The sequence below is a fragment of the Chionomys nivalis genome, chromosome 10, assembly GCF_950005125.1.
Source record: "Chionomys nivalis chromosome 10, mChiNiv1.1, whole genome shotgun sequence".
NCBI classification, from domain to species: domain Eukaryota; kingdom Metazoa; phylum Chordata; class Mammalia; order Rodentia; family Cricetidae; genus Chionomys; species Chionomys nivalis.
This window is the reverse complement of record NC_080095.1, coordinates 25,962,926-25,975,000: the sequence shown is the minus strand read 5'-3', so window position 1 is coordinate 25,975,000 and position 12,075 is coordinate 25,962,926. Positions and strand designations below refer to the sequence as shown.

The 12,075-nt window shown below is 49.6% G+C and overlaps 1 protein-coding gene across 1 annotated transcript in view; it reads right to left on the bottom strand.

Moving 5' to 3' along the window:
* Ccdc88c (coiled-coil domain containing 88C) overlaps positions 1–12,075 on the bottom strand; it is a 125,763-nt gene that overhangs the window by 80,534 nt on the left and 33,154 nt on the right. The window lies entirely within an intron of this gene.

Below are 12,075 nucleotides of genomic sequence, written 5' to 3'. Positions count from 1 at the left end.
CAGCAACAACAGGCGGATCTTCAGAGATCACCGGCCAGCCTAGTAGTGAGCTCCAGATTCAGTGAGAGACTCTGACTTTATAATAATGATGATGGTGAATATGATGATGATGATACGTGAAGTGATAGAAGAAGACATCCAACATCACCTCTGGCTCCATGTGCATGTATGGGGAGACACACATGCACACAGACACACATGCACACATCAAAAGAAAACTCCGGTTTTATGGAAGACTGGTGGTAAAGAGTGGGTGCCTTTGAAAAGTTTTTCTCCTGAGAGGCAGTCTGAGTCTGACTTCTCTGCTGCATGGAGGGGGAGGTGCCAGTTGTGTTCAGCAGGCTTCCCACTGGCATTTGAGAAACAAACTCAGTACCTAGTGGGCTAGTCTCACAGCTGAGCACCTCAAAACCATCTCAGAGGCATAAGGTGAGACACTTGACAGTGGGGACTTTCTAGTACCTGGGCGCACATGTCACCTTGCCAACCACAGCTGTCATCTCAAACATACCTCGGTGGCGACACACAAACGTCTCCCAGCACAGGTCCAAAGAGCACATCTGGGGCTTTTAGGATAGCATGTCCATCCTTTTAGGCATCTCCCTCTGTGGGGTCCTAGCATCAGGCTACCCTGGGAGATCAAGACCATCCTTGACAACCACCTGTATTCCGAGTCCTGGTGGCTTTCCTGCCACCTTGTCCAAATCTCAAACCTTCATGCACCCTTCTATAAATGACGTGAGTATAGTAATAAACAATGCTTTCTTCACCGTTTTCGAGGTAATCCGTCAAATCTCCAAGCTTTACTTTTGTGCTAAAATAAGCAAATATTACAAAGCACCATTAGGAAAACTGTCTTTCGAAACAGGAGGCTTAGATTCATTTAATCAGTACTTCCTCATTTCTCTTAAGAAAGATGTTATTTATGCAATGGTGAAAAAAACGGTTTATGTCATGGTGGTGTATGCCAATAATTTCAGCATTCAAAAGGGTGCGGCATGAGAATTGCTAGGAGTTCCAGACCAGCCTGGGCTACACAAGACCCTGTCTCAAGAAAACAGTAGTAAAGAAACAATATTTATAAACAGGATTTTAAAAAGTGTTCCTTATAAAACACCAGGAGTCTCCTAAAACCTAATTCAATGAAAAAACAAAACAAAACAACAAAAATGCTAAAGGGCCATTAACCACCAGTTCCCTTAATGGAGCATCCATAACATTCCAGCAAAAGCAGGCTCAAAGGTTAGCATTGCCAATAACAAGCAACTTGAGATACATAGTTAATTTCAATTTCTCCAGAAGCCCACTTTAAAAAGATAAAGAAAAGTGGAAATATTTTCATAATACCTTTAAGCCAGTGTATCTAAATGTAATCATAAAACAAGATAAAAATTACTGAGTCATTTTACATTCTTTCTCACAGGATCTTTGATATTCACAGTATATTTTACACTTAGATCACTCAAATTTGTATGCAATTTGGAAAAACTTGAAGTGTACATACATTTAATAAATTTATAGCTAAACAAATAGATTTCGATTCCCTAGTTGTTCCAAATACACTTAAGAATATCTTTTTTTCTTTTTTTTAAATTCGGACGAACTAAAATAGTAATTTGTATTCCCAGATGTACCAGTCACATCATCCCAAAGCTCTGACAGTCATAGATAGCTACAGGGTCCCCAAGAGTGACAAGGTACTCTGTGGCCCATGAGTTCCCTTGCACCTTTGACCTCCCCCAACAAAGTCCAGCAAAGTGTTGGGGCTCCCGCAGGGCTGGAGCCTCCCTCCAGGACGGGCCTCAGCCTACTGGGAACGTGAGCAGGGTGCTGACGAGAGGCTCCTCTGCCTGGCACTCAGAACAGAAAGCCACTGTGAAGCAGCTGCCACAGTCTGCTTGGGACACCTGGTACCACCCAGGCTGGCTGTGAGGAGCAAGGCTGGCTGATGCTGGAGCGCAGCCCAGTGTTGAGCTCCCCACAGTCCCCCAGACCCAACCACCCCAAAAGACCACAGCGACATCCTGACGTGGGGATGGGGAGCCTTAACCAAGGCTTGGGTTTGACAAGCTGTCCTTCCAGAGAGCACCCCTGCCCTACTAACCCCCTGAGTAGCGTGGGTAAGAGTCTGCACCCTCCGCCCTGGACTTGAGATCTGCTGTCGCAGCCGCACATTGGAGGCCGTGGAAACCCCAGATTTTCCTTTTCATAAATGAAAGTGGACTAAATCCAATCCTGGAATGGCCCACTGGCAGTTAGTTGCTTGAAACAATCCCCCAAATCTGGGTCAGAGGAGGGTGTGTGCATCCTGCAGAGGCAGCCTGAGCCCCAGGGAGGAGCAAGGCAGGAGAGTACTTAATATAATAGGCACCCTTTCTGCCATACTAATCTGGGCTTCAAAAGCAAATGCAGGGTCTCACCAATTGCTCGAGACCAAGGGGAGCAGCTACAACCCTGTCAAGGAGGGTCTGCCACACCAGCTTTGATGGGCCCCCAGGACAGTCCCTGCGCCTGCACTCTGAACAAGCCAGAACCACAAACTGAGCCTCCCTCCGTTTTGACCCAGCCGGGCAGGATGGCATAAGGTGGCTACTGTCAAGGTCTGTGGTTTTCAGCAGGCCCCAGAAGAGTTAAGAATATACTAGGCGTGACGGCTTAGGTCTAAAACCCCAGGACAAGGCAGGGGCCTGTGGTGGGGAGACCCAGAAGGGCACTACACAGAGCACTACACACCAGCAAAGGCAGAGTTGGAACCTCACTGTAAGGTTCAAACAGCCTTTGCCATACATGTGAACAGAAGATTCTTTCTCTGTAAAGGTGGGAGAAATGTAAGGTACTAGAAGGGTCAGGAGAACACCAGGCGGGCATGGTGGCACCTGCCAGAAACCCCAGAAAACAGAGGAAAACAGAGACAGAAGATTACCACAAATTCAAGGCCAGCCTGGGAGAGAGTAAAATCACGTCTCAAGACACCGAAACTCAAGCCAGGTGTGGTGTTGCACACCTACAAGCCCAGCATTTGGGAAGTGTACATCTACAATCCTAGCATTTCGGAGGTTGAGGCAAGAGGATCACCAAAGAGTTTTAAAGTAAGCTTAAGAATTCAGAAGTGAGTTTCAGGCCAGCCTAGACTATAAATAAGACTTGTCTCCAAGAAACAAAATGAGGAGCAGGATCGGAATAAAACTACTCTTGTATGCATGTGTGGGACTGCCAGATCAACAACAGGGATTTCAACCAACCAGGCAGGGGTGGAGCACATCTTTAATCCCAGCACTCTAATCCCAGGTAGAGGCAGGTGGCGTCTGTGAGTCTGAGGTGAGCCTGGTCTACATAGCAAGCTCCAGGCCAACCAAGACTACACCTAGTGAGACTGTCTCCAAAGTCAATCAATCAAGCAAGCAAGCAAGCAAGCAAAAAAGAACAACGATTCCATGAGAAATGGAAAGAACAACCCACCACCAACAACCACCACCTGAATGATACTTTTTTAAAAAACGTGTCTAGGTATTTTGCCTATATAAATGTATGGGCACCACAGGCACACCTGGAACCCGTGGAGGCCAAAAGAGGGTATCAAGTCCCCTGGAAGTGGAGTTAGAGGTGGCTGTGAGTCACCATATACGGGGTACTCACAAAAAACTTGGGGTCCCCTGAAAGAGTCAATGCTCTTAATGGCTGAGCCATCTCTCTAGCACCCTGAAACTGAATCTTATAGGTTGACAGTTTGTCCAGAAGGGAAAATGGGAGCTGCTGAAGCTAAGTGTTTAATCTTTGTAAGAGATTTGTAACAGCAGCTGTTAATCCTGAATCAAGAAGGGAAATCCCAAAAAATTAAACACCCTGCACAGGCAGCAGCAGGAAAGTGATGCTCTTGGTTGCCAAGGAGATGGGGATGGTCCATATGGCAAAACCACAAAGAATGTTCATGCTGACCTACCCAGACTCTCAGAGTCAAGACTAAAAGGCAGGAACATGCATGACATCAGCTTTGTATGAAGTACTCACACACGCTTCAGGTCTACTCTGAGTTCAGATATACACAGGACACAGACCTCACTGTGGCTGAGAATGGCAAGTAGGCAGACAGCCACAGCACAGCAAAAGGAACACAGTCAAGGGCTTCCCAGTGGCAGGGGCCTTCTGGCCTGGGCTGTGGAGGATGCTTAGGAGCCTGAGAGATCAAAGACCAGGCTGACCAACTGTTCCAGGTGAGCAGCAGATCAAGCCCCAGGTTAGTGAACAGCACACTGAAGGACGCACAATCAGCTCTTCCACACAAAGCCCTGCAACACCAGCCAGGGCCTTCTCAGCTCCCAAACCTCAGGCAAAACACCAGTGCCCACGATCACATGCAACCTTCTCTCTCTCTAAATTTATTCAGCTGCCATTTCCACATTTTACTTGTCAATCAGCTCCCCACTCAGCCATCAAAAAGCCTCCAATGGCGACAGTTGGGAAAACTCAATCAGAAAACATTCCTAAAAGATCTGCATTAAGACTTCCTTACAAAGCCTCTTTCATGTGGGTGTCTTCTCTCTCCCATACTGATGAGACACCAAACCCCCGAAAACCAAATGCTTCCCTCTGCAGAGTTATCTCCCATGCTCTCAACCCTGGCACTCTCGCCCACTAGTTCCTTAAGATTCACAGCTTGTAGCTGTTAGCAGAAGATGAACTCTTTCAAAGTGGGAGGGGAAAAAGGAATAGTTCGGAACGTTTTATAATTCTCCATGAAAACGTCCATAAGTGGACTACTGAATATAAATGTAAAAAACACATTCCGAGAAATCTATGATGCTGGAACGTGCTGTGCCCTTCTAAACTGTAAAGTCCCGCAGCAAAGGCCCACTGGTGTCAGATGCCTACAAACGCCATCAGGGCTCATTGGGAGCTTTCCCTAGGAATTGCACCACACCGGCTCCACCCAGCGTGGCAGGAACTGAGCCCCACAGAGACCCTGAAGCTGGGAGGAGCATAACACGGGTCATTTGCGCCGTGGTGGCCCAACACTCGCGACACCGATGTGCATTCCTCCACATGTTACATCTCAAAAGTCTTTGACCTGTATTTGGCCACGACAGCTCTCAGAACAACACTTCAACACTGTCCAGAACAAAAGCTGCCCTTCCAACACAGCTCCCGGGCCTTACTGATCTCTTCATGATTCTTACTGGAAGTACCCAGTCATCGGGAGGTTCCTGTCCCTCTCTCCTATCACTCCTATGTGGTGTCCAGGACAGGAATGGCCAGTACACAGCATCTGCAGGACCTGCTGTGTTTTTGCTGCTCAGGGATTTCATGGGAGGAACCAGAGTGAGGGGCAGGGCTGAGCGAGCTTATCCCCCACCAGTTTCTCCGTGGCCCAAACCAGGGCATCTCTTGCAGCTGACACTTGCTTCATACCTTCACTATGGCCTCATGACATTTCCAGCCTGCCACTTGAGGCCAGGCCAGCATGCCTCCTACATTGCCACCCCTGAGAGGGCAATAGGGATTTAACCCCAAAATCGTGAACCACAGAGAGCTTTGGGGGCCTGTTACGCCAGGACCACAGTTTTCTAATTTAACTGCCGTGAAGAAACATAAAACGCTGATTTATCCATGACACCTGCTCAAAGCACGACCCAGAGGACCAGGAGCTTGTAATTCCATCTGTACGGGGGCCTCCAGTCCTACCAGCCCCCGCTGACTGGGGCAGGAGTCCTGCTACAATCAGTGGGTAATGAAGTGCTTTAGTGTGAAGAGGCTGCCATGGAGCGCTGCTGATAGACTCAATCCATCTGTTCCGCCTCGTTTCAATTAATCCAGGGTCCCCAGGGCCTGAAACCAGCCCGGTCTGAACAAGCATGGCAGCACAGGTTTCCCTAATTAGGCCAAGCTGTGTTCTAGGATAAGGCAATTTTAAGGCCTGTCTGAGGTTACCAAGTCACCAGAAACCCTCTTCCAACAAAACGGAAACACCAGCTGACTGAAGAGAACTGGGGTGGGGGGAGCCCCCAGAAAAGCCAGCACCACCAGAAAGGGCAAATCAGCCCCTCTCTGAATCACATTCTCTTGTAGCAGAACAGACTCCCTCAGCTTTTGTGGGGGAGGTGCACTGGATGGATACAACACCCAGTGAGCATCTTCCTGCATCAGGAGCCCAGAGCTGTCTGCTCTGAGAGCAAGCAAGCACACCTACCAGGAAGAGCCCAAGGAGCTCAAGAGGGGTGGGCCCAGAGGACATTTCAAAAGTATTCCCAAGAAATGCCCGCCCTTCTCTTTAAAGGCTGTGATGCTCCTTATGGCTATGTGGACAGCTGTCTGTCTAACGCAGGGGAGCAGGACAGGGTGGAAGTGCTTGGGGAATCCTGTATGAGGTGAACACATGCCTGGTCGTGAGAACCCAGAGGGAGGCTTTGGGGACCAATGTTTCTCATGATGTCATCAGTAACCACATGTGTCGGGGTGGCAGGTCTCAACTATACACAAAGTCCAACCAACGTTAGGAGATATGGAAAATTTGCTATTTTTTTTGAAGTCTTATTTTAAATTATGTGTACGCGTGCCTGCATGTGGCCAGGTGCCTATGGAACCTGGAGGTATTAGATGCCCTGGACTGAAGTGATATGAAGTTATTCGCCACTCAGTGTGTGTGCTGAGAACTGGACTTGGGTCCTCTGCAAGGACAGTGTCCATTCTTAACTGCTGAGCCGTTTCTCAAAATCCATCAAACCAGCACAGCCTTATGGATTTCCTACAGAGCCAGAAAACAAGCCCAGAGGAGAAAAAAATGGGAGGCCTAGCACCACATTTGGGTCTTGAAGCAGGACCCAATGGACCCTGCCTTGGCTCTTTGTACCACACCACAGAGCTTTCGCTCCAGTGTCTAACAAGGACCGCTGCTGGGAAACGGAGGAGCACGTGTGCAGCTGAGCCGAGAGAGCTGTCCTGCCCTCTGCCCACCAACACTTCTACTGTCAGCTTACGGGACAGCACTGCAGCCCTGGAGTGGGGGCTAACAGAAGGAGCCTGCTCTCAGAAGCAGAGGGAGACTGCTATCAATCAGGTTCTAAAACTCCTTTCTTTCGGCTTCCAGGAAAGGCCTGGTTTCCCTGGTGAGCAAGCAACAGAGAAGAGAAGGCAAGGCTTCCTGGAGTAAGCTTGGCCTGTCAGGGGCGATGTAACCTGCAGCATTCCTGAAGAACAAGGCACTTCTCCAGGCCTCTGGTCATGTGGGAGGCTCTATGCTGCCTTCCCAGCAGAACCTTCTGCCCTGAGCGTCCCACTAGCCAGAGCTCAGTGACCGAGGCATAGCCTTCCCTCCACCTAGCAAGTGGCACCTCCTCAGCTATTACGTCCCACCGTACCTGGCACACTATCCTTACCCACTGCCCTTGGTTCCTTCATTTTTGGGGTATAGGCAGAACAAGAGCAGCAGAAAATGCCCATGAGCCTCCATCTGCAGGTGGCAGCCCACATCATGCAGCTGGACAGGACCTGAGGGCCCCAAAGAGAACTGGGGTGGGGGCAGCACACGAGTCTACCATTGCACACACGAGGACAAGATTAGGCCTTGTCACATGAGTACCCTGGGACCAAGGCTGCCAATACTCTGTGGTTAGCGGTCCCCTGACTCCATCACCCCAATGCAAACATCTAGAAGACCAGAAATGTGACATATGTGGTTGTATTTAATGCCCGCCTCACTGATTTCTGGGTACCTGCTGGGTGTCACATGCTGCACCTGTTTGGAGATTATGGACCGAAACAAAACCCACAAAACCTGCAGGGAGAAGGGAGGACAGCCTGAGAGTGGGTGGGCCTGCTCTCAGAGCCCACAGCTGGGAGGAGGCAGCTCCTCCAGCAAGCCCAGCACCCTAACAAAGACAGCTGGCTGCTGAGCTGGGGATCCCACTAGGCTCTGGATATGCTGTGCAACCCCCAAGATTCACGAAAAAAAAAACAAAAGAAAAAAAAAACTTAATCCCCAGAGTGGCAATGTTAGAAGACGGTGAGACCTTTAAAAGGCAGGGCTGAATTGGAAGTGATTAAATAGTTCTCAAAGGACCCCAAATCTCACTTGTTTTCTGTTTTGTCATGTGATCTCTTCTGCACCACTCCTTTGTGAGGACCCCGCCTCCAAAACAGCTGCCTGATCTTGGGCTTTCAGTCCCACAAACCATGAGCTAAATAAACCACTTCATAAAATACACCGCCTCAGGCGCATCACTGCTCAACAGCTTAATTACAAGCTCCAAGAGGGGGATGATCCTAAAGCGAAATGACAAACAGGGAGCAGGTACCAACCAAGATCTGCAGGAATGTGTGCTGCCTGGGTCTGCGGCAGGGCAGGTGGCACCAGAGCCCAAACTACCTTCTGTTCTCCAACCCCAAGACGGTCATGGTACATTCTCCTCCAGATTCGCAGCATGACAACTGAGAACAGAACTGAGCCACTGCTCAAGGCGAGTGTCCATCTATGACTTTAAGAGTCTCTGCCAGCTTCAGAATGCCTGCCAGACAAGCAAGTGTCCAGCCCACAGGCCACCAAGCTCTACACCTGGCGTGCAATCCAGTTCCCTGCCCTGTGCTGGCTACACCCAAAGCCACACTGGTGCCCTTGGGTTTTGCTAGGTGTCATTCCCAACATAGTTAGGGGCTATGGATGTTCCCTCCCTTCTACACTGACTTAGAAAAGCCCAGCTGTAAAGAAGACTCAAGGCCATAGCCCAAGAAAGTGGATCCCTTGGAGACACACAGACCACAGCTACTTTTGCATAGGGAGAGGGGGTATCAATTCCACTCTAGAAGCTTGGAAAACGTTTCCCTCAAAGCCCTCTCCATCCCTCTGGGTCAGGCCTAGAAGGAAGGAGAGCCGAGCAGGGTCATCTACTAGGACTTTCTTCTCTCTCCTTTCTCCAACTGAGGAAATATGCACGCATACACGCACGCACACGCGCCCACTCTGCCTATAATATCAAGGGTAGTTTTGATTCCCCAGGGCTAATGGAAACACCCACTGAGAACCGAGGAACCTGGCTGGTCTGGGCTCAGTGCGGGAGGATGCAGCAGTGGATGAGCAATGCCTGCTAGACTCAGTCTGTGCCAGGGAGAATGAATGACAAAGGCTGCAGAGAGAGAGAGAGAGAGAGAGAGAGAGAGAGAGAGAGAGAGAGAATGTGTGTTGGCCTTCTAACAGCCCCCTCACTGTCCCCCACCCTGTGGGCAGATCTCTATAAATCAGCTCCTTTCCAAGACGTAGGAGTCTTTAGCAAGAGATGACACTTCATTAGTCACCAAGTATATACTCTCAGGAAACTGAGGGAAGACAGCCTGGGACAGGGCTGACAACAGGGTAGTGAAGCGGTGTGTGTGTGTGTGTGTGTGTGTGTGTGTGTGTGTAAGGGGGGAATAAGTTTCACCAATATCTTAGCAGGAAGTGAAATCTCAACAGATATTATTGGCTTTAGGGCTGCCATCCCGGGTGGGATGGGGGGGAGGGTTTGTGGCTCCACCCATCACGTGATACAACGTGCTATATCCTGTGACACCCACCTACCATGCCTGCCCCCATCCCAAGCCTTTCTAATTCCTCTGCTGACTGTGTGTCCTCTGCACAGGTAACCAAGAAGGTCATTCTCAAGTGTTAATACCTGGAAGACGCCTACCAAATGTTGGCTGATCAGGGCTGGCTGGAAGGAAGGTTGTGCTCCTGTGAACAGAGGTTACAAGACCTCAACACACACTGCCCATCTCCAATGCAAAGGATACTTTATCTTGAACAATCACAAATCAAAGGGCCTCATAAGCCAGATATCGCATTATCTCATTTAGTCCTAAATTAGGCAGGTGGGACCAGAGTGAGGTAACTAGGTACTAGACCCCACCCCTTTAATCCCAGCAGACACAGGTATCATAACTCTGTGCGTTTGAGGCCACTGAGGTCTACAAAGTGAGTTCCACATCAACCAGTGCCATATAGTTAGATAATGTCTCAAAAAAGGAAAAAAAAAATCCACTCTACCCACAGTTCCCCCTGACAGCTCAGGGCTGCGGGGGGGAGGCTGTGATACATCCTGGGTATCAGGACCTCGATAAAAGGAGGACTGAGCAGGACAATGTGGGGTGCGAGTCAGGCCGAGATGTGGAATGAGAGCTCCAGGCAAAGGGAAGACCAAATGGGAAGGGCTCAGACAGATTTTCTGGAAGCCCAACTACATCTGCCTTGAGCTCCTGTGGTCAGATATCCCAAGTTGAGAAGCAAAGACCCTTCTCAGTCAGGTGAGCAAGAATTTCCCAGCGTTTTTCTGTCTCGTTTGGGGGCTCAGGTGTCTGGTGATGACTATCTAGAGTGCATTCAGGTTGATGATCCTGACTGGGGCTAGAGAGACGGCTCAGCAGTATTGGCTGAGTTCAATACTCTTGTAAAGGACCTGGGTTTGATTCCCAACCCCCTTAGGGCGGCTCACAACTGCCGGTAACTCCTCTCCCAAGGAAACCAGCATCTTTTTCTACAAACATGCAGGCAAAATGTCTATACACATAGAATAAAAAATTTAAATCTTAAAAAAAAAAAAGGGCCGGGCGGTGGTGGCGCACGCCTTTAATCCCAGCACTTGGGAGGCAGAGGCAGGCGAATCTCTGTGAGTTCGAGACCATCCTGGTCTACAAGAGCTAGTTCCAGGACAGGCTCCAAAACCACAGAGAAACCCTGTCTCGAAAAACCAAAAAAAAAAAAAAAAAAAAAAAAAAGGATTCAAAAAAAAGGATTCAAAAGACAGATCTGAACTCAGAAGCAGAAAGGCTGCAGTCGACCGAACGATGTCTGAACCAGGAGTTAAGGTACGCTGTCACTCCGCTGTGTAATCAAATGTGACAGGTGACTGTAACCGTGTAGAGTACTGACGGCTAAGGGAGTATGGGCAAGGGCAAACTTCACTGGTTACAAAGTGGTGCGCTAGCCTCCCTGGCTCAACCAGATGTACTTTTGCAGTCTCTTTCCCAACTTGTGGGCTCCTAAATGTGGCAATGGGGACTATTACTTCCCAGGCCAGCACTCAAGAGAGTCAACGCCATTTTCTAAATGATCTAATCCAGGGACCACACTCCCCAGGAAGCATGTTCACCCTCTATGTGACAGCCTGGCAGTGGATCTTACCGATGGGGACGAACACTGCCCCTCAGTCAGCCGCTATTTGAAGACAGAGCCTTTCCCCTCCCTTCCTGTCCCCAAACAGGGACGCTGTCTCAGAAAATCAGACCGCGGTCCCTCAGCCAGCTGAGGGTCTAGTCATTAAACACAGTGTTTCTGCTTCCTGGCAGCCAAACCTACTGGGCAGGAGGAGGCAGTCTGCAACCCCTCTGCTATGGCAGCAAGTGGACTCCTTCCTCCGGCTGTAGCCCAGAGATGCCATGAATAGACCCAACACCACAATAACTGAGTGCCTGTGAGGCATAGGAGTGGATGGCCAACTCTCTCCAGCTACATGTTCTACTGGAAGCATGGAGGAATAGATTAAGATGCAAGCTATGAGCCCCGGGGCGCGACTAGTAACCCCCAAGTGGGGCTTGACCTTCCAACAGTAAGGCCGTGATAAGTTTGGTGACACAGAGAAGTCCCTATGTGTCTTCCCAAGGATCCAGAGGGGTTGGCAGGTGAAGAGGTGGCCAACCAAGTCCACACGAATGATGCAAATCTGGGTAGCCAAGGAAAGGCAGGTGGACAAACATGCCAGGCTTCTCTGGGCAGTTGCACCCATGTTCCCAGACCCTCCCAAGCCTCAGCTTTCTCTCCGGGTTTCTGTACACTGGGCTCTTTAAGCCACCTGCCCCTGCCCCCAGTCTCAGTTTTCTGCTTTGCATACTCAGCTGCTGCTTCCCTCTCAGATTCCTCCAAGTCTTCATTCACTCCAGTGCATCACAGTCTTTTCACAGCAGGGCACTAGAAACCAGGACGGGAATGTGAACTCATATAGTCTTCCTGCCCTCCAGACAGTGATTAGCCCTCCCCACTGTGAGCTCAGCCAGAACACTGCCTGCTGGGCACAGAAAAATAGAGACCTGCTTGTAAAGAGAGTGTGTTGCAAGGTC